Source organism: Canis aureus, chromosome 1, assembly GCF_053574225.1.
Source record: "Canis aureus isolate CA01 chromosome 1, VMU_Caureus_v.1.0, whole genome shotgun sequence".
NCBI lineage: Eukaryota > Metazoa > Chordata > Mammalia > Carnivora > Canidae > Canis > Canis aureus.
The window spans coordinates 56,667,747-56,691,217 of NC_135611.1; the positions used below are offsets into that span (position 1 = coordinate 56,667,747).

Genomic DNA, 23,471 nt, shown 5'->3' on the forward strand with positions numbered 1-23,471 from the left:
CTTTCTTTCTTTCTTTCTCTCTTTCTTTCTTCTTTCTTTCTTCTTTCTTTCTTTCTCTCTTTCTTTCTTTCTCTCTTTCTTTCTTCTTTCTTTCTTTCTTTCTTTCTTTCTTTCTTTCTTTCTTCTTTCTTTCTTTTTTTTTTATTTTTCTTTTTTTTTTTTTTAAGATTTTATTCATGAGAGACACACAGAGAGAGGCAGAGACACAGCCAAAGGGAGAAGCAGGCTCCATGCAGGGAGCTCGATACGGGACTCGATCCCAGAACCCCGGGATCACACCCTAAGCCGAAGGCAGACGCTCAACCACTGAGCCACCCAGGCGTCCCTGGACTTGCGCTTATTCTCTTCCCTTGCAGAGACTGAGAGGGGAACTGCCTCTGAATTCTGTATTAAATTTTTAAATAAGCGCGGAAGCTCCACCTTTTCTGATGATCAGGAAAGTCAGGAGAGAAAGGAAAGAAGGCCCTGACCGGCACCGCTGGGTTCCCTCTCCCCCGGGGTCCCCTGCCCCCGGGACAACGAGGGTCTCCAGGGTGCCAAGAGGTCCCGATACAGCAGGCGGCCGCGGCGCGAAAGTGGCCTGGTGGCTGCCACGCAGGTGGCGAGTCCGGGCTGAGTGTTTCCTCCAGCGGCGCTGCCATCCGGAGCCCGTGTGCATTATTTCTGGATGCAGGGCTCCAGGGCTGGCCCATGAGTCATTAGCGGCGAGGGCCAAGCCCCCGCGGCTCTGTCTTCAGGTGCCGGCGCCGACCCCGCCCGGGGCCGCCAGCAACAAAGAGCCCACTGATCCCGCTCGCCGGCCGTCCTGCAGCCCTGCCCTTTATTTTATGAAACAGAGATTCATGATGCCGTATTTACGGCATGTCTGCAGGCCGTGTGACCTGCGGCATTTATTCATTCCTGACCGTAATATCCTAGAACAACGATGCTGTTGATTCCCACGGCTAGATTTATCACTGGAGGGGGTGCGGAGGAGAAGGCTGACTGTACACAGGAAAAATGCACTTCTGGAAACTATTATTTATGGGCTGCTCAGGAACTGACCCCAAGACACGGCCGGGCTGTTTCCAGTAAGTGGACGCGGCCACCGAGTGGGGCCTCCCCAGGTGGTGGCCGCCGGGGCTGCGGTCGGGAGGGTGGCCCTGGTGGCGCGGCCGGCCCTTCCATCCCGCCTGGGCCGCCGAGATTGACGCCCCGGTGCCCGCAGAGCCCACGGAGCCAGCGCCGCTCTCTCATTAGCCTGGCCACACGGCACAGCCGAGGATTCCTGCGGAACCTCCAGACTTTATTAGTAAGAGCTGTTTTTGCTTTTCTGTATCTAATGAAAGGTTATCTCAGGCAGTCGGTCAACAGAAAGCCGAGGAGGCAGGTTGTCACCGACGGAAGGTCCAGGCGGCCCGGCTCAGCCTCGCGGGGGACAAAGAGCCGGGAAATACTTGCCGGGGGATGGATTTCCACCGGCTCCAGGGCTCCTTTCTCTCCCTTTCTCCTTCCAGTTCCAAGAGAAAATTTAAAATGCATGACACACTAGCCGTTGTTTACAAGAAAGTAAAATCTCAACAAGTACTAAAACTAATGCTGGGAGGTCCCTCCTCTGTCCCTATTTTCCTGATGTTTCTCTCTAACGAGGGGACCGCGCTAGGCCCCTGGGCAGGTGTGACTGCACCCCGGCAGCCGCACTCTCAGTGTGGGAAGGTTTGCAGGGTTAGTTAATATTTAAAAGGTGACTCATGTCCCACTTCAACGTTTACACAATCAGATGAGGTCAGTACCTGTCGGTGATGAGATGATCACAGGAGAGGCTTGGCTGCGCCCTGAGCCAGCCCTGGGAGGGAACAGATAACACTGTTGGGCTCTGCTCACAAGTTTGATGCAAAACTCTTCAAGATGAAGTTGGGAAGCCTCAGTGCCTGAGGATTTTTGTCTGGTTGACTGTCTGTGGCTTTTGTTCAATATCTTCTGGAAGAAAATCCAGAGGCTTATGTTCATATCGTGCTTCCCACGTCTTTTCTTGTCCCTCCCACCTCCCCATGGTGCCCAGACACATGGTGTCGACCAGATGAGGGGCACCAGAATGGGGAATGCCCCCCCCCAGGGGCGGGTGCCCCACTCGGGCTGCTATGCTCTGGGGTCAGGAGGTCCTGGGCTGCTGGGGGGTGAGAGGGAGGGACCTGTCATGTTGCACATGGGGCAGGGTGGGGGCTGCTGTGTTGCACACCAAGGGGGACCTGGAGTGTCACACATGGCACAGGAGGGTCTTTCAAGTAGTACATTGGGGGGGGGGCTGTTGTGTCGCACACCAGGGCTGGTGATTGCTGTGTCACACATTAGGGGCGGGGGGCCTCCATGTCACACACCCGGGGGTCTTCCGTGTTGCACCCCGGGGCAAAAAAGGAACTGCTCCCCAGCAGAGCACCACTCTTGTTGGGGCTGCGTGTTCACTTTTGCTTTCTTTCTTCCCAGGTGGGCTTTGTCACAAGAGGACGCTTGGACCTCAGGTTCAAAGGTCACACAGGTGACCCTGCATCCTCTTCCACCGAGATGCAGCTGAGGGGCCCGGATCTGAAGAGGTGCCCGTTGCTCTCACCTTCTGCTCTAAGATCTTTTTTTTTATATATATAATTTTTTTTTAGGATGTTATTCATAGAGACACAGAGAGAGAAAGAGAAAGGCAGAGGGAGAAGCAGGCTCCATGCGGGGAGCCCGACGTGGGACTCGATCCCAGGTCTCCAGGATCACACCCCGGGCTGCAGGTGGCACCAAACCGCTGCGCCACCGGGGCTGCCCTGCTCTAAGATCTTTTGGGGAAAAGGATGACAGTAAATGGAGGAAATGAGGTCCCGGTTCAGATAGGAGGATGTTCACCCCCTTTGGCCTAGGTCTCAGAGTGTGGAGCCGCCTACTGACCTGCCTGTCACCCCAACAGTGCCTTCCCCAGCACCTTACATGAGGTGTAAAAATCCGCCTGGATTTCATTTCTGTAAAAATTGTAGGATTTCAAAAGATTGAAAAAGTATCCATTTTGTATGCTGTGCTGCTGCTCTTTGGGCCTCTCTGGGGTCGCCACCACGTAGGACTTACAAAGTATGTTTGGTGGTGTGTGAATCCATGAGGCTGGATTCCTTTACTGTGGGTGTGGACAGCTGACAACACCTTACTAACCTACATGCTGCTGTCCCTGTTCGGGGTTGACTAAGTTGTTTTTAAACTTCAGACATTGCAGTAGACCCTTGAGTATTGTGCCTCCAATAAGTATCCTGGGGACAACCTTATCTGTTCTGTATGGGAGGCCGGGTAATAGTCACAGGGACGGCCCCGTCTGAAACCACCGTAGACTGTGAATACGTGGTCAGCTCCGAGGCAGGAGGGACTTTGCAGGGGGTTTGGGTTAAGATTCCACGCTGGGGGCCTCCCCACTAGATGGGGACATGGTCCTGGGTTGTCCAGGGGCCAGGGTCATCATAAAGGTCTTGTAAGGAGAGGCCAAGGGGTCAGGGCTAGGAACCAGACAGCTGGAGCTTGGAGGGGCCCTTAAAGACAGAGGGAGGCTGTGGCCGAGGTACGCAGGTGTCTCTAGAAGCTGGAAAGGCAAGAAACAGGTTTCCCTCAGAGGCACCAAAAGGAACTCTGCTGACATCTTAACTGCAGACTTTTCACCTCCAAAACCAAAAGAGAGTAAATCTGTGTTGTTTTAATCCACTGGTTTGCCTTGATTTATGATATAATAACAAGAGGAAAGTAACAGGTCCCTCAGCTACTGACCAGCTACTCGTGCACCTCAGGCTTCTGGCTAGCGGGCCTCTCTTTTGGGGTCTTCTGCTGGTGTTTGTGTTTGTGAGGGGTTGCTGACCTGGACTGGGGACCCCCCCGCACCCACCTCTCTCGCCTTGTTTCCACAAAGGAAACAGGAAGAGACAGGAAGAGATGGTAGACGGGGGCCTGTGGGGACCCACCTGCCCAGCAGGAAGTGTGAAGCATGTGCTCCCTTGGGGTGCAATGCATCTGGATCAAGGATCAGAAGCTCACAGTATCAGGAAGCCTTGAATGCATTTTAAGTACTATCGGGTCTTTTAAAAAGAAAAAACAAACTCCATCTCCACGTGGGTTCTAGCTGCGGAAATGTAATACTGATTAAAACTAACCACGTGACTTCCTGTAACCCACCTGCACAGGCATTTTCATTTTTAGATATTTTGTTCCACATTTTATTTGACTACAAATATAAAGTCTAAGATATATATTCTGGGCTTATACTTAAAAGCTAATGTTTTTTTTTTTTTCATTTCCAAAAAAAGGACAAGTGGTCCAACTAGAATATATGAAAGTAATTTCTGTATTTTGAATATTTTTGAAACAAATCTGTATGTTTTGGTAGCTCAGATTCTGTATTAAAGGGAGGCCTCAGATATATTGAGAACATTGTGATAAATGGAATCTGAGTTGGACTTTGCACACGTGAATTTTAAGCTTCTGAGCATGGCTGTGGTCTTCTTGTGGCAGCAGCTGGCATGGCCCCGGCATGGGTGGTCCACGGGTATTTTTAATCAGTGGAGGCTCTTTCTTTCCATCTTGGATGTGTGCATATGTTTCCCAATGCATCGTTTTGTGAATATTTAGGAAGCATCTCCCATGTACTTACATTGCACTGTTGCACGAAAGTAGTGCTTGGTTGACAGAGACTAGAAGTCAGTCTGTGGTCCGCAGTGAGCTGACAAGGTACTTGGGGGAAAGCTAGTTGATGCACCGGACAAGGGAGACACAGCGTGAGGAAGGGTGCCCTCCGGGGCCCCTGGACTGCCCATTCCTGCGCCCTGGGCATGCAAGGAGAGGCTGCAGCCTGCACAGCCGCTGGGAAGTCTTGCAGACGGATCGACATGGGCTGGAGGCTCCGGAGAGCAGGAGGGGATTATGGCAACAGTGCCTGCAGTAGATAGAGTGCCGAGGAACGGGATGGGCCGCAGAAAGCGCCCCAAGGTAGTTTAACGACACATTGCCACCCCTTGCCCTTGAGCTGTTTCACAGGGCACCTTCAGAAAAGGACAGTTCTCTGTTGTCCTGTCCGCGGGACAGATTTGCACGGAGCTGAGATTCTGGGGACTTGACTTGGACACCAGCTGCGCCTGCCGGGCCGGGTGAGCAGCACTGCCACCTGCCGGCTGAGCCCAGGCCTCCCGCCACCTGCATCTGTAGCCGCTGGTATTTGTCATGAAAAGTTAGGGACAATGTGGATGGAACTGGAGGGTATTATGCTGAGTGAAATAAGTCAATTGGAGGACAAACATTATATGGTCTCATTCATTTGGGGAATATAAAGAATAGTGAAAGGGAATAGAAGGGAAGGGAGAAGAAATGGGTAGGAAATATCAGAAAGGGAGACAGAACATGAAGACCCCTAACTCTGGGAAACGAACTAGGGGTGGTGGAAGGGGAGGAGAGAGGGGTTGGGGGTGACTGGGTGACGGGCACTGAGGGGGGCACTTGACGGGATGAGCACTGGGTGTTATTCTGTATGTTGGCAAATTGAACACCAATAAAAAATAAATTTATTATTAAAAAAAAAGAAAAGAAAAGTTAGGGACAGTCAGTTAAGCATCTGCCTTTGCTCAGATCATGATCTCAGGGTCCAGGGATCGAGCTCTGGGCTTCCTGCCCACAGAAAGTCTGCTTCTCCCTCTCCCTCTGTGCTTTCTCTCTCTCTCTCTGTCTCTCTCTCTCTCGGTAAACAAATAAAATCTTAAAAAAAAAAAGAAAATGTAATTTTTAGTGTACTATTTAGGCAACATAAAGGTAATTTAGGATAAACCCTACCAAATATGGGTAAAACATCTATTGAAAACATTTTAAACTTTATAATATTATCAATTCATTGTTTACATACACATTTTAAAGATTCTTCAATGAAATATTTCACAATACAAAAAGTTAAAAATTATGTTTATAAAAACATAAAATTACCAAGAGTAAAATTTTCTATTGTAAACTCACCAAAACATACAAGTGAGAAAATCTTATTTGGAAAATAAGCCTATTCGTTTAAAAATGTGTCTGTAAATTGTATCCGTGTGAACATAGAAAAAAGGCTGGAATGATAAAAGAAAAAAAAGAAAAAGAAAAAGAAAGAAAAGTTACGGAATGTACCTTGAGGGCAAAGATCCAGCCGCCTCCATGGTCGGGGCAGGTCAGTGTCCTGTGCGCAGGGCCCCCAGGCTGAGCAGATTTCCGTGGGCCTGGGGGATGTCCACTCGAGTCCCTGTGGGCTCAGAGCAGGTCTGCGGAGGCTCTAGGAGGTAGAACGTTCTGGTTCAGAGAAAATGGGGCCTGGGGACAAAGACCCCGCTGGGGAGGAGGAATTCTCGGCTTGTTGGTGGAATCCCGGGCCTTGGCCTGGACCACACCCACCCCTTTCCTCCACTCCTGCTTCATGGCACTGGCGGGAGTCTGTCTTCCTCAAGTAAGGGTGCATCAAGGTGGCATCTGCACTAGTTCGTGCAAGGACAAGACCTTTTCTACCCAAGGAAGCAAAGAACATGGTTTTGCCTCTTTGAGGAACCAGTGCATTTAATGACTCCTCCTGCTAGAAACAAAGGATTGGCTCTGGCCTTGAGATTAAGACCAAATTTTACTGATGGTGACAGGCCAGGGGTATCGGGTATAATGTGACAGCCAACAACCAGTGTTGCTCAGGTGTCCTCGCTGATGGCCGAGGCCCATGGCCTGGACCCCGGTCTGGGCAGCAGGGAGCAGCCTCCTTTGGGACACGCTGCCCACACGGGCCAGACTGGTCCCCTGCTCTGCGCCTGGTGACCCAGGAGGGACAGAAGGACCTTGGAAAAGTAACGTCGTCATTACTAAGACTCGAAGATCACTTTGCTAGATAAAGGACACTTTTACAAGAATGTCAGATCAGAAATGACATTGTCATCTTCCTGCCAAATTGGTGCACACTTGCTCCAGAGAATACATGAAACCTGGGCTTCACCTGCCGTAGCTTCCCAAACACCTTCATGCCCTGGTGACCTCACGAGCGAGTGGAACAGGAATGACAGCCGGGTTCTCGTGCAGATTGAGTTGAGACAGGACAGGGCTTAGCACATGGTAAGGAATCCACCAGTCGTACATTTTACTGTTTGACGCTTGAGTTTAGTACCGAAGTTCTTGCAAGAGGACCTTGAGGTTGTTGGTCTTAGGTGGTGGTGGGGTTCACTTCCCAAATCACAATCCCTGCAACACTAGTACATGGATCGTGCATGTGTGAATACACACCTCACTTCTAATGAAGCCATGAGTTTAAATCACATGTGTATGGGTAAGTTCTTCCAGTTTATAATTTCACATCTCATTGTCATACTTTAGATTTGGTTTTCTTGTCTTTTTTTCTAATTTTATATATCTCTGTTGTGACTTTGTTATGTTTTTATTTTTACTCTTTTTTTAATGCTTTTCCATTTTGTGTTTTTATTATGATCCTAATGCATTAACTCCTGGGAGCTCCAGCTGTTCACTCTTCAAACCCCACATTTTGTGATGAAGGCTCCTGAAAGTATTTGAAAGGTATAACCACCACTTTCCATTTGTGCCCGGTTACCAACACCTCCCTCCATCTCCAGGAAGTTCTAACCAGGGGAGAGGACTCTAGGTAACTAGATCTCCTTAGGGCTCCTCACAGATATCATATTAACTTCCCCCAACAGATCATGCTGGCTTCCTGGTCCTCAAGCTCATGTGCTGGCCCCATTTGAGAGGACAGGGGAACAGCAGCTTCCTGGCGTGTATAGGAGACCTTCTTGGGGACGGGTCACCCTGAGGATGTCCAGCGGCCTGTGGGTGTTGTCTCATCTGGTAATATGACTTTCACCTTGTTGGTGGGCTGAGAAGGAGCCTCTGGGGACAGGCCTGGCTCCTGGGGGAGGGGGGGATGTGAACGTGGAGCGCTGTCTTCCTAACTGACTTCACTCTTTCTTGCTGTGATCCCAGCAGAGTCACGAGAGCTCCCATGCAAGGTTCTTATGATGACAGCGTGCAGTGCTGTTGTAGCCACAGTATGTTCTAGTTCCTTCTCCTCTGCACAAATCTGGGTACCCATGTTTTCTATTTTCTACACACAAAAGATGTATTTGATTTTTTTCCCATTGTTTTAGAAACATTGCCTTTCCCCTTTACCAGCTCCTTCTACTTGTGGTGTTATTCTTGTTGCATTTGATTGCTTTGGAACACAAAGTATTTTGGTTCAATTTGTCCCCACTTTGTATTTGCTTAATATTCTTATCACTTTACCTCCTTGACCACCTGATGGCGTTCGGTCTTGGTTTCTTAAAAGAATAGGTTTTTATCTTTCTAAGTTTGACAACGGTGTGATGGTTTTTATTTTCTCCCCCTAGACCATTGAACGTAATTTTATGTGAAACAGTAAATTTATCAGTACGAAATTGGGAATTAGAAATGTAAATCTGAATCAAAGTTTTGCCTCCTTAGGTCAGACCTATCAGCAGAGACAAAGTGTTTTATTTTTTTCTCTTCCTTCAGCCTCCTTGAACCGTATTGAAATCATCTTTGCCATTTGCTAAAGAAAAAAAAATCATTATTTAAATACCAGGCAGTCAGTCTAATGGATTTTAGTGCATCCAACAAATGCAGGGGTTTGGCCTCCTGCTGTGACAGGGCCACCATCCGCCTGGTGCAATGGCCATGCTTGTCCACGCGAGGGCACCACACACCAGCATTTCGGGGCATGCAGTGTTCTCAGCAGAGGTCGGATTAGAGTTGCTCTTCCAATTGTCTCAGTTGGTCTGTTTGCTTCTCCGGGTGCTTTCACTGATATATTCAAGAAACATACAAAGTGATAAAAGGCAAACAGGATGCTACAATAACAATAATCTCCTTTACATACGCTGAAAAATGATTTGCCGTCCAGAAGGGATCTGATGAAGTCCATGATCTCTGTGCCAAGTGTGTGCACACGTGCATGCATGTGTGTGCCCACATACGGAACCTGTGAGGAAAGGAAGCAGGCTGGCATTTCTGCAGGGCCTGACTTGCGGCTGGTCTGCTGGCCTCTGAAACCTTTTCTGTAACAGGGACGAGCAGATCCAAAATCACACTGCGCTGTTAGAGCAAAACCATGACATTTCTGCTTGTCAACAACATATATCCTGATGCAATTACTTATACAAGTGTGCCCTTGCTTCTCTGATGAGGAAGTTTGAATCATGTTCTCTGGAATTCCAGGCCTGCCTCCCCCACTCCCTTCCTCCCTAGCTGCCTTCACCACACCCCCAAGTAGGTATCTGAGGCACCTGACACAAGGACTTGCCATCAGCATCCTTCGGGAGTATGTATCCACACCTACAAGAGAGCAGCCCATTCCCTCTTGTCCTGTGTCCCCATCAGCCTGGCCTCTTCCTGTGATGAGAAGGTGGGTGCATCTGACACATCTACATAATCACCTTTCTGATCCTTCACCTGCCACGACAGCACCTCCCTCTGTTCTCCTTCCACACCCCCATGAGGAAGGGGCTTCTGCAGCCAGGATCCAACATCTACAAACATTCCGCCAAGATTTTCTCTTCTTGCTTCACTTTGCACTTTTCCTGTTCATTTTCATTTTCACATCCAAAGAGAAAGTCTCATTAATTCTAAATTCCCGTTCCTTGATGTGTGCCACAACTGCTGTATTAGACTCAGTCCTTGCCCCTGTCCCCTCTGCCCCCCACTTCGACTGCTGGTCCCGCTGTGTAACTGGTGTCCTACTTCCAGCTTGGACATATTCATACCATCCACACTCTCCTCTTCACTGGATGAGAGCAGGCTTTCTAAACTGCACTTATGGTGATCTCCCTCACCTGGTTCCAGTCGTACGGTGGGTATAGGGCTCCGAAAACCTCCCATTGAATGCACGAAACAGAGCTCAATATTGTTTACACTTTTTCATTTTAAATTCCTGGCTCAAGTGAGTAAATGCAATAAATTGGACAAGTAACAACTAGAGCCTTGTGTTTACCTTGCAAGACAGGAAAGGTACTTGCCATACAGGCCTATATGAGGTGGGCGTGAAGCCCAGAGCAGGCAAGGAGCTGAGGTCTCTGAGCAGAACAGAGCACTAATGCCCAGGCAGATGCGTGAGCCCCACCCCCCACCCCCCCGGCCTGTGAACAGGAGGAACCAAAGGATAAGCCTGGTCCTTAATGGGCACAGAATCTGATTTTATGCCCCCTGCTTGTTGGTATCCCAGGGAAAGAGATTAACACAAAAATTGGTCCTAAGATAGTAATGTCTCTGCAGTACACCACAAAAATACATGCAGTTATGTTGTGGGAGACTGTTGGATGACCCTTATGGTATATTACAGTTTAAACAAAAGAAGTGAAAAAGAAATCTGAAAAAAGAAAATAGCTCACAATAAAAATTGATAAACGCACAAAGAACAATATATTGTGATAAAAAAGTCAGTCAATTCAATAAAGATTCCATTGACAGAAAGTAAAAGACAAAAAATTGAATAGATACTTAAAACAAGTTTATTTGAAATTAGAGACATAAATGGTAATAAAGAAACTATAACAAAATAGTTAACTCTAAGGAAAACAAATGGGCAGATTTGAAAAAAAAATTCTATAAATAAAAATAGGATCACTGATTCTATTTGGTGAATGTGTAAGAAGCAGAAGAATAGGTGAATAAGAGGATAGTTTGAAGAAATGACCTGGAAGTGGGCACTGCAGCAGTGATGAAGACGGGACGCTCAGATCTCCCCCTGGGAAGCACAGTGGAATGAAGCCCCACCTGCTGCCCCTGTGGGCCATCGCTGCATTTGTAGGTGGCCATCCTTCTCTCAGTCTGCCTTTCAAAGCAGCTGAGCTGGGTGAGGGCAGTGAGGCAGGCCCCCTCCTGGGAGAAACAGACTGGCCCTCTTCCTATCCAGTCTTTTCCTCTTCTTCCTCCTCTCACGAGATCCAGACATGTGTTGGTTCTGAAGACTCCCCACCTCACCTTCCAATACGTCTCTTGCAACATCCCATCCCCCATTTCAATTCTTTATGGATATATTTCCACTATGTTACTGAACATAGTATTAATACTTGCTTTAGAGTCTTAGTCTGGGTCAGTTCCCACTGACTGTCTTTTTCTTGAGATTGGGTCATATTATCCTGTTTCCTTGAAGGTTGTATAAATTTGGATTCCTTCTTGACATTGTGAATATTATTTTGTTCAGACTGGATTTTGTTATATTCCCCTAAAGAGTGTTCTGTGGTTGTTACAGCATACTAACTTGGTTGGAATCAAAGTGCAAGCTCTGTCTCTGGATGGCAGCTCAGATTTTGTCCTTAGCTGGCCTGCCTGTATCTGTCTTATATATGCATGCTCCAGACATATTAGCACAGATTTTATGAATGCTCTCCTTCCTAGGATTTCTACTCAATTTTCCCATATCTATGGATGCCCTACATTTTAACTTCTGGATTTTCAGGTGACAAAGACTGCAGACTATCTATTGGACTTTTAGCTACCTCACATGCTTTCTGGGGCCTGGCCTCAGACTAGAAGCTGTGAAGATAGAAAATCAATTCTCTACAAAGTACCTTTTTTTTCCGAGTGATAATTCCTTTCAAAAACCTGCCCACTCTTGGCCATGTGATAAACTATAAGGATGGGAAACCCATCCTATGCCTATAGAGTGCTGGAGCCATCTTCCATTGGCTCACAAGAACCAATTGCCAAATATTCTGAAATTTTCCAATTGATTGTAAAGTTATTTACAGTTTGAAATCAGACATGGTGGGAATTAACACCATGATAACTGACAAATTATCAAGCACCTCTCTCTTTAGCAGAGGGGAGGGTGGTGGAGAGACCAATTTACAGCTACATTGATGTTCAACACCACTTGTCTTTTTTTTTTTCCTTCAAAGATTGGCTTACCTCTAGAATATCCCTGGTTTTGATCGCTGTCCACTTCCCCTACTTAGTTGCTCTGTGTTTGTGTGTGTGTGTTGTGTGGTAGCAGCAGTTCTACAAAGAGAGCTTATTGCTGCTACATGAGAGAAGATGGGTCTGTAGGAACATGTTCAACCATTGGCATGAGTAAAAGCCCTTTGATTTTGAATGAAGAGCTTCCCTGTTTCTTCTTTCTGGGCTCAATTTGAGATTCCCATTTCTATAAATATCTGTTCTAATTTCCATCAACAGCTTTACCCACTTCTGAGATGTTAATTTTTGGTCTTTTTTTTAAGATTTTATTTATTCATGAGAGACAGAGAGAGGCAGAGACATAGGCAGACGGAGGGGAAGCAGGCTCCCTGCAAGGATCCCGATGTGGGACTCAATCCCAGGGCTCCAGGATCATGCCCTGAGCCAAAGCAGATGCTCAACCACTGAGCCACTCAGGGGTCCCTAATTTTTGGTCTGATCAATAGCAGTGCTCACAGAGAGCTTTCCAACATCCACTTGTGAGGGTTTTTTTTAAAAATAATATATTTAATCATTTAGAAAACTGAAATACATGTATGCCCATAGAAAGATAAGGAAGTTCCTCACATATTCTCCATATAAATAGCTCACTGATTAACAGAAACATGGTTTTCCAAACCCAGAGGCTGTCCATGAGACTCTTATGTTTTGGTCATGAAGACTGAGCTTAACTCCTAGTAGTGAACATTCATTTTCATTTATTCATAAAACATGAATTACTTGGATAGGCAACAATCAAGGAAAGCAGCACATTTTGAACTATTACAATACCTCTTGTGCTCTAAAATGAGGGAATAATGTGATGTAATGCCATAGGAGAGAAAGTCACTAGAGACTGTATTTATGAAAAGTACAGCCATGCAAGCAATATTGGAGCTGATACCTACGGATGAAAATAACTTAATTACAAACGAGCTGATGAATTAAGAAATAAATATTTTGACATAAAGAAACCTATGATGAGATTCCCTAGGATGGGACAGAGTGTTTTGGCATCTCAAACTAAGAGAAAGAAGTCCATGTGGATGGAGTTTAATACTCCAGTTGAGGGTGATATCGAGGTGGTCAGGGGCAGAAGCAGGAGGTGAGTTGTGGAGAGCAGACCAAACTAGGAACTCTGGGTTTTAGAGATATTGGGATGGAAGGACATTGAAAGGTTATAGTCAGGGGTAATCTGATATAATTTATGAGATAAACAGATAGCCCTTCCCCCTGAATTGCCAATGGGTTAAAGAGGACTCTTGGACAGTAGAGTAATCAAGGGCTGTGTGGTTGCGTGAGGGGAGACATTCTGGGCAACAGAATGTGTGGGGCAACAGAGATGGACTATATCACTAGAAACAGTGCTCCAGGATGACATGGGAACGAAATCTCTAAAATCACCTCAGGTAGAAGATAAACTGCTTGCTGTGAATACATAGAAGGAACAAATAGTAGCAAGAAGGAGAGCTGTTCCGCAACTACCCCATGATTCCCACCTGAATCTACAAGGTCTGATGATGGGTTGGAGGAAGGGGGATGACAGAGCGTGGTGACATGGAAACAAGGCCTGTGAGGGGATGTGGCTGGAGAAGAACAGCACAGAGATGTGCAGGTGAGACATTTTGATGGGAGAGTTCAAACAGGTGACTAACTATACATGGCCTGGGGGCTGTGCAGCATGCTCTGGGTTGGGGAGGAATGTGGAGTCAGCAGCCTGCAAGTGAGATCGAAAGCCATGAGGAGTGCACAAAACCCCACCCCCTGCAATGGTTCTGCTGATTTAATGTGTATTTCTGGGCATTTCCTCTTCCTTATCCCATCTTGTAATTCAGCAGGTATAGTGGACTGATTGGTGGCTCTGAAGATATGCACAGTCTTAATCATTGAGATAAGGAGATAATAAGCCCCCTCTTCAGTCCCCAGGCCATGCAGTTTGCTAAGACAGCTTGGGGAAATGAGCACGGTGGGTGCTGAGTAGGATCTGGAAATCTTCATTTTAAACCAAAATACTAGGTGGTCCTGGTTTGTAGATCACATTTTGGGAAATTTGGACCCAGGATGATGCTGTGATGGGAATTTGAGGAGCATCAGAATCACAGACTTAGAAGGGAAGAGTGTCCGGGTGCTGGGGGAGGCACACAATGAGCCGGGAGAAAAAGAGTGTTTGGCTTCTGAGTTGTTTTCGTCTGGCTGCACCACATAATTGCACCTCAGAAAACGGTCCAGAAGTGATTAGATTTGCATAATGTTTTTCAGCTCTTCAAGCTTTATGCCTCTGTCTCAGTTTGTAACTAAACATTCCCAGCAGGTGGAAATGCTCCTTGGAACGAAACCCAGGATGATCTTCAGAAGGCTAACGTGGTGCATTCCTGTGCTGGCAAAGGAAGAAGGAAAAGCTGCACGAGCTGAAGTTCAGGCCACTGAGTCCCTTGGTCCCTCACTGCCCACCATGACTCCAAGCTCCTTTTAAGCCTGGAACATGCTCTTTATCCCAGCTGGGTGCATTCCTTTCCTTTCTTCAAAGGATTTCTTGGCATTCTAACCACCAATCTGAAATTCTGCTTCATAAAATATCTACCACAACCTCACCTTCTCATCTTCCACATATATGGACCTGCAAACAGGACTCGTCCAGAACGTATATGCTGGGACCTTAAGTAAATCCCAAAGCAAGCCAGAGAGCAGCTGATGAAAATGTGACCCTAGGTTTACGACAAACACAAAATGTTAAGGCTCTTGGATTTGATGTGTCTATTTTGACACTGCTGGAGACTGCAATGTTCTATTCTAGAATTTTCCCTTGACCTAAACAAGACTGTGTTGGAATTTGCCTTCCCATTGCTTCTTGAAATACGTCATCATTGGTTTGGAAAAATGTGGTGTTCCAGTTTCCACTGGAAAAACTCATACCTTAAAATCAATGGTTTTAATAAAGATCTTTCTCGGGGAGTGGCCCCAGGAAAAGAAAGAGAAGAGAGTGAATTGATTTTTCTGAGCTTCCACTATGTTTAAGCTATTTTTTTAAAGCTTTATTGGAAGCATAACTGATGCACAAACATTGCATCCATTTAGATGGGTTTGGACACATGCACACACCCGCAATACCCTCACCACAATCGAGTTTCTGAGCATATCCATCACCTCCATAAAGGTCCTTTTGTTCTCTTGCAGTATTTTTGTTTGCTTGTGTGTGCATGTCTGTGTTAAGAACACTTAATATGAGGCATAGAGTCTTGGCATATTTCAAAGTGCACAATATGGTATGAAAAATAGGCATTTTGTTAGAACTCTAGAACTTATTCATCTTGTATAACAGAAACTTTACACCCAGAAAAACTACTGTCCCTCCCCCTCAGCCCTGCCAACCACCATTCTATTCTCTGCTTCTGAGTTTGACTGTTCTAGATTTCTCACCTAAGTGCTATAGTATTTGTCCTTCTGTGATTGGCTTATTCCACCCAGTGGGAATGTAAAATGGTATAGCCCCTTTGGAAAACAATATGGAGGCTCCTCAAAAAATTAAAAATGGCACTATCACATGATCTAGCAATCCCACTGAGTATATATCTAAAAGAACTGAATAAGAATCCCAAAGAGGTGTCTATACTCCCATATTCATCTCAACATTCATAATAGCTGAGACATGGAAACAATCTTAATTAATGCCACCCATGGATGAATGGAGAAGGGAGTTGTGGTATATCCGTGGAGTGGATGGTGGCCAGGAAAAAGTTAAGATGCTTGTAGCTGTGTGGTTGTATGAACTGCCTGCTTTTCAGAAGGTTCTTGCAGGAGATCTCACCGGCTTCCTTAAAAATTCCAAATGAATCCCCCTCAAATATCTAGAAGCCAATACACACAAAATTAATGAAACCAACCAACCAACCAACCAACCCTCCATCACTGGCTTCAGCAGAAGCTCTAAGTGCCCAGGGTCTCATTCGCTTTCTGTCTTTGGAAGAAAATGGCCTGGTAAAAAGCCCCAAGAACCATGATCCTTCTTCGGCCACTTGTTTGGTGGTCAGTGTCTGGGGTACCCTTCCTTCTCGTTCAGGTCATGTGTAAAACTTTTTCTTCACTCCAGGGAGATTCTCCTTCCCAGAGAACAGGAAAATCACTATCCCTGCTGCAGTGTGTCTCGGAGAAGCTAGCTCAGCTTTCTGCAAACCCACACATTTTGGCAATGATTGCCTTTTGATCCACTAACTTTGGGAAGAGTGGCATGTGATAATCCTTCCAACCATATCTGGTGCCCATGTATCAGAGGTGTGCCCCTAGCACAAGAAAACGTGTTCCTACTCTCACAGACAGAACCTTTCTGGTTAACCAGCCCCTGGTAAGCTCCTCCTGCTCAACCTTAGAGAGCGCACGAGCCTGTGTCCATAGTTCTCCCGATAGGGGGTGCTCAGGTGACTTTGGAGGCTCTGGTTTGCCTGTAGGTTGATTCCCATGTGCACATAACAGGGTCATGGATTCTCTGCATTGCAGTAACAGTGACAGACTCCCACACACTCATGTGCCTCTAAAATCCTCACCTTCTATTTCCACCTGCCTTCCCTATGAGTTGGCTCCTCCACTTGGTAATCGTTTTCTCAGTTTCCCATGACCATGTATTACACTATATTCTGACTACACTTAAATAGGGTTTTTTATTTCCCACTTTGAAACTCAAGTGCAGAAGGCTCATTGGACAGTACCCGAGGAGGGCTCACCATCATCTTCGTCGGCACAGCTGCTCAGTTTAGCGTGGCCTAACTGATCTCAGAGTAACACTGTGGAGTCCCCAGCACCATTTCTGTCATTCGATTTCTCCACGTGTGACAACTTCGGTGTGTTTAGTATGGCTGCTCCCTCTGTCTCTGTGTGGTTCTACCTTACAGAGCTTCCATCATCCTCATTGTCCTGTAGGCATCACGCTGTTTTCCCATCTTTGTCATTCAACAGCATCTTTTAAAAAATCAGCATCATCCAGTGTGTGTCTACCCCAGGGTAGTGTGTACCCCATGCAACTGAATTTAATGCCTTTCTAGTATTTAAAAGGTACTTTACAATATGCAAACTCCACTTAGGATTATTCCCGCCCTTACCTCTGAACTTCTCAGGGGCCCAGAGAAGTGGGCAGTGAGCCCCTTGTGTCTGCAGCTGCGTGGCTGGATCTCCTTGGGGGCTGCTGAACCACTTGTCCGCTTGAGCCACAGCACCTTCTGAACATCGCTGGGCAGGGCTTGTTTCCTCACATTCTCGCCAATGCTTCCCCTTCCCCGTCTCTCTCATTTGGCCATTCTGGTGGGAAAAAAGAAGTCTCAACCTCAATTTCTCAGTGGGACTGGATAAGGCCCACATGCTCAGTAGCTGCTCAGTTTCACTTCTGTGATTTTCATATTCAGATCTGTCTTGGACAGACGAGCCCTGCTGGTGTTGGGGTGTGGCCATCAGTTATGAGAGATTCTGATAACTTCTTGATTTTATACAGAATCTTCCCACCGTCAATTACCTCTCAATTTTCTTAATGTCCTCTTTCAATGGAAAGAAATCCTTAATGTTGGCTTATCAATTATTCTAACTTTTGTTTTGTCCTTGGCATCTTATTTAAGAAGTCTACTTCAAATCCACAAGGATATTCTTAGAGTTCTTCTTTATTTCCTTTACAATTCTGAGCTTTCACAGTTAGGGCTTTCATCCCTGTGACATTCATCAAACATGGAATAAGATAGAATCCAACTTTTTCTCTTAATGAGCTGAACCAGTTTTCCTAACACTATCCACTAAAGATCGCACTTTTCTCACTAGTTATTAGGGCTTCCTTGGAAAAAGTAGCTTCTGCTTTGTGTCATAAATTTGGTAAAGTTAAAAAAAAAAAAACTTAAAAAATGAGTGGGAAATATCAGGGAGGGAGAAAGAACATGAGAGACTCCTAACTCTAGGAAATGAACTAGGAGTGGTGGAAGGGGAGGTGGGCGGGGGGTGGGGGTGACTGGATGATGGGCACTGAGGGGGGCACTTGATGGGATGAGCACTGGGTGTTATTCTATATGTTGGCAAATTGAACACCAATAAAAAATAAATTTATATATATATATTAAAAAAAAACAGTTAAGCCTACACTGGTGCTGCTTTTGCAAACTCCACTTATGGCACCTGTTGTCCTACTGAGCAGGACACTCTTCCTTATGTCCTGGGATCTAGCCTCTCCAGTGGCCCCAGGCTTCTCGTAGCTCTCACACCTGCCTCTTTCCTGCTCCATGTCCATCTCTGCAGTATCTCGGGGCTATGTTTAGGGGGACCCAGCAACTAGTGTGAGTTTGCTATTGTGTTGGGAGCTGGGAGGTAATAATATCTGGGTGCATATTTTTTGATAGTCAATTTTCCTTCTTTTTCTCTTGATATTCTTCCTAAGGGTCTACTGTAGAATTTAGGATTCCTGGAACACCTGAGTGGCTCAGGTGGTTAAGCATCTGTCTTTGGTTCAGGTCATGATCTCAGGGTCCTGGGATCGAGCCTCACATTGGGTTTGCCACTCTGTAGGGAATCTGCTCTGCCTCTCCCTCCGCCCCTCTTTCCCCATTTGTTCTCTGTCTCTCCATCTCTTTCTCCCAAATATATAAATAAAATCTCTTTAAAAATCGAATTTGGGATTCTCAACATCCAACTGTGCCTGATGTTTGAAGGTGGCAACAATATGGAGTTCTTTACTCCAAAAGTAGTCATTGGATTCCCACTCTGAGGAGCCATACACTTGGTTCTGGAAGTCAGCCATGAAGAAGACCAAAATGCTCATAGATTTTTTCTTTTTACCTTCCTAGTAAAAAAGTGCTGTTCACAAATAAGCAAGCAAATAAGCAGTAGGGTGGTTACAGTTCATGGTCAGTGAGAGGAGGAAGTAGGGATGAACCCTGGGATGGGAAAGGGTTTGCTGCTCTGCAGAAGGTATCATTGACCGAGACAAGAAAGAGCTGTCTTGGGAAGAGCAGGATGAAAGGGTCTGGGGGGACCCTGGAGTGAGCCTAGTTGGAGGAGCCACTGGCATGGAAGGCAGTTGGTGAGGATGAGGGCTACCATGTAGAGCAGCAGATAGGCCCCCACGGATTTGATGCTATACCAAGGATTTAGATTTTATTCTAAAATGATTCTATGTACATGAAGATGAAAGGATGTGACAATGACAGGAGTAAGAAGTCTTGTCAATATTATGAGAAAAACAACCAAATTTTATGTGAAGTTTTGACTACTTTGGATTACTTCTTTTTTTGCAATACTTCACTATGGAACCCTTGATATAACACAAAATACAAAATATTGTTAATATCTCTCTCATATATAATTATTTGTTTTATCCACATTTCCTTCAATCTGTATGCCCAGGAATTACTTTTCCTTTAGAAGACATTTTTCAATTGCAACAAAAATAAAATGCACACATAGTCTTATTGGGACATGTTATACTCAGCTAGGAGGGACCTTGGGAATCATCAGATCCATTGGCTCCAATCTTTATGTTTTGATGAGTAGTCACTTCTGTTGTGGTTGACAACACAGAAAGAATATTGAAGAAAGTGAAGATTGGCAGAGTTTTTAAATTTATCCCCATCTGCGTTACACATAAGAACATTGAATCCATCCTGTAGGAAATTATTTTCGAGGTTATATAGCTCAGAGTAAGGATGCTCCAGGCTCTGTGATCTCAATTTCCGGAATGGCTATCTCCTGCACTAACACAGGGTAACTGAGCAGGCTTATGTCACGTGCCTTGAACAGGAGGCCTTCCAGGGATATATTCCACTGCGGGTCCCTCTTCAGCATTTTTACAGTTGGTTGATAACGACCCCCAAATGCAGATGTGCATCAAAGCCTCTTAAGAAAAATGGGATTTTCTTTGAAAAAGACTTAGTAGAAAAATGCATAAATATTTATGCAACAGAAAGGAATGAATTGTAAGGCACGCGCACACACGCAGATGTTGCTTTGCTAAGGGGGAAATTGGGGGAAGTTTTTATGTGGAAGGAGAAAGGCCTGACAGTGTTGGACATGTTTATTCGAACTGCAGCTAATGAGCAACATATGCTCCATATTTCTGGGGCAAATGTCTGTATCATAGGAATTATTTATCAACTTGTCCCCATAGGCTGTGATGAGATAGAAAGCAGGAAGTGCTGGGGCTCACACCACCAGCAGATGGACAGGCTGGGGCTTCTTGGATGGAGTGAGCCCCACATGACAAGCATCCATGACCAAGAGACCACTTGTGCACTGCCTCCATGGAAGATTTAGGACCCCGCTTACATGACTGTACATGGCTTTTAAAATTATTTTTTCTGATGTTCAGAAGGGGAAAAAAGTATTTCTCATGTTTCTTCCCACCTACTGGTCCATAATGTTTAGGGAACTTGCTGAGAAAATTCTCAGTAAGAAGAGATTTACAGAGACCCTGTCAATACAGAAATAGGCACATTATATATTAAATACATATTACATAATATTTTATTCCTTTCCAAAGTCCATTCTCATGTCAGATCTCCAAAGCTCCTTGTTGGATACAGATCAGGCAGGTGGAGATGGACAGGATTCATGTGCAGGCAGTGGCCAGCTGCCTCCAAACCCTCACCAGTGAGTAGAATACAAAGAGGCTCTCAGCAGGTGGAGGGATGTGGTGGTGGGGGGGATGTGGCCTGTTCACTTACACCTGTTTCTTCCCATGCACTTGATGGGGACAGTGCAGAACAAGAACAAGCTATTGCACCTGAGGGACATCCTGTGAAAGAAGCGTCTAGAAGGATGATGCTGACCACCAGCATGGTGCCTGCCTACTACAACCTCCATGGCCTCCAGGTCTCTTTTTCAGTACTAGTGCACAACCAGAAAAATAGATATCTTTAGTGACATGCCGTGACACTGCTTTTGTGTATGCTGTCCTTTTCACGACATGCCCCTCATCAGCCATAATTACCTCCAGGGTTATCTGAATCAGACTGAGAGGTGCCCTCCCGTCAGCCCTGGGGGTTCAGATGCACAATGGGGACAATTAACTATGGTGTCACTTTCTGGCATGTGCACAGCTTCCACATTTTGACCTTGCTTCTCTGCAGCTTAATGTAAAGATTTTCTTTTTCTTATGGGGACAAGTGGGCCAGTCTATGACATTTACATAGCTCTGTCATTACAAATCAAATGCATGTACAATATGAGAAAAATGCCCAAGTGTGGTTTCCATTGCCTCAGGGAAGTTCTGAGTCAGAGGCGGTGAAACTTCCGTCAGCAGAATGTACTGTGCACCCTTCCTACCCCTCAGACCTCCAGACGGCTACACTGGGACACTCAGCATGTCTGAAATGCCTGCATACTGTGTGGTTTTCATAGCTGTAAATTATAGAACTTTGTTTTATTTTAGATTTACAGAAGAACTGAGAAAACAGTGCAGGGAGTCCCATAAGCCCCTGCATCAGTTTCTCCTGTTCACATCTTTCCTTAGAATGGTACCTCTGTTACAATTAATGAACCAACATTGATTTGATACTATTCTGGTTTCCTTGTTTCCCCTAATGTCCAACGTCCATCCCAAGGTCCCCTCCAGGATCCTACAGCAGTTAGTGACCATATCTCCTGCCTTTCCTATCCACTGTGACCATTTTAGACAACTGGAATAATGGCTTTCAAGTATGGAGGTCAGTCACAAGGCTGCAAGTCAACTATTCTTTAAACTTGCTACTGAAAGTGGAATTCTGAGATTCCACACACAAAAATAAGTCAAAATACTACCTGCCTTTGTTTTGTTGTAAAATAAAGACGTATATAATCCATATTATGACTACATGAGTCTCAGGGGAGTGATTACTTCTCCAAGGACGGGTGGGGGGGTGGCTCTCAGCTTTGCTCTCTTTGTGTCTTAGTCTCTCATGCTTGCTCTTCCTGTCTTTTACAGACACACACACAGACACACAGACACCCACGTACACACACACAGACATGCACACAGACACGCATGGACACACACACACAGATATGTACACAGACATGCATGGACATGCACACAGACACACACACACAGACTCTACAATGCTTGCTCCTTCTCCCTCTCACCTCCCTCTTGCTAATATGTTCACATCACAGAAAATGCACATCCTCACAATATCTTTACCTAAAGTATGATCTCCTAATTCAGAACTGGCTGCTGTAGCCAAACTCTTAAAATCCTGCGAGCTTTCGTTTCTTCAGCTCAAAAATACGGCAGACTGGAGGGCCGGCCTTGGGAGGTATTGTGAGAACTGGCTCACAGCCGGGGCAGAGCCTCAGGGGTGTAGCCTCTGGCTCCCCCATCCAGAGGTAATCACATTCACACAGTCTCCTGTTACTGCTCAGCTGGGCAAACGCCTCGAGCCATAGACAATGTCACTGTCTCCTTTAAGTGAGAATGAGCTTGGCTCCTTGTACACTAGGCTCTGTAAAGTGAGCTTACTTCTGGCCTAATGTCTGCAGTCTTTAATGTGAGGCCAAGGCTTTCTGTGGACAATGAGACAGGCAACAGGCCATCCAGACTTCCTCAGGGCCTTAAAACTCCCTGTCCAGTGAGCCCTTTGCTTGCCTTGGTTTCTCCACAGTGATCCGCACACTCTGGGCCTCTCCCATATCTGTCCTTTCTGTCACCGATGGGTTCCTGGGCAGTGGATCTCTGCAGTCTGCTTCCTGAACATCCTTGGGCCTCCTCTCTGCTCTGATCTTGCTCTTCCTGGATGTCTCTGTTTCATCTCTTCCTAAATCCAGTGGGATCCTAAAATCCCTAGACTGGGCTACACAGCGGAAGATGCCAGACGCTCACCAGCTGGGTTGAAAATCTGTTCCTCCCCCTACCTCCCCCATTTCTACTCATCCAATCTGTTCCTCTCCTTCCAGGACTTGCCTGGAACAAAGGTAAGCCTGGGCTTGACAATCATTTGCTTCCTCTGACTCCAGACAGAGGGCATGCCATTGGGTGACCCCCACCTTTACCTGGGACGGAGTTCACCCAGAACCCGAGGCTCGCTTACTTCCTTACCAACATCCATCCCACTGGGATGGCCTCCGTTTCCACATGTCCGATGGCATCCGTTCAGAGTTCTCAGGGACAGTTGGTCGCGGCAGACATTCCCGCTGAGCGCAGCTCCATGCACGGTACTCTGTGGTGTCTGCGGTGCAGAATGGGTGCTGCACTCAGCCCGGCCCACGCTCAGGGAGGTTGGTCGCCAGCCTCCCCACACCGCGGAACACAGCGAGGCCCCTGTCATCACCAGGTCAGGCTAATCTACCAGATGGGGTTTCATGGAAGGATGATGCCTCCCGGTCTCCTCACTGGGAGAGGCAGTGGTCCTCACTCCAACTGCCCTGGAGTCCCCGGTGGATGGGCAGCAGAGAACCCCCTTGGGACATGGAGGGCCTCCTTCTCTGTCCTTCCTTCTTCTGTCCTGTGACGTAGCACCCAGAGGCGGTTCTAACCCACTGATTCACAGATGGACTTAAGGAGTTTGCAGAGGGCCAGCTGTAGCCCGGTGCTCTGA

At 46.3% G+C, this 23,471-nt stretch overlaps 1 long non-coding RNA gene across 2 annotated transcripts; it reads right to left on the reverse strand.

Moving 5' to 3' along the window:
* Nucleotides 1-139: 139 nt before the first annotated feature.
* LOC144315505 (uncharacterized) lies at nucleotides 140-23,372 on the reverse strand. Of its 2 annotated transcripts, XR_013381222.1 has the most exons (4): nucleotides 22,973-23,372; nucleotides 17,034-17,229; nucleotides 6,139-6,280; nucleotides 140-1,959 (listed from the first exon to the last, which is right to left on the reverse strand). It is a non-coding gene; the product is annotated as an uncharacterized LOC144315505 (long non-coding RNA). The 2 variants fall into 2 exon arrangements; XR_013381223.1 differs by lacking the exons at nucleotides 140-1,959; nucleotides 6,139-6,280 and adding an exon at nucleotides 12,646-14,320.
* Between the last annotated feature and the right edge of the window lie 99 nt (nucleotides 23,373-23,471).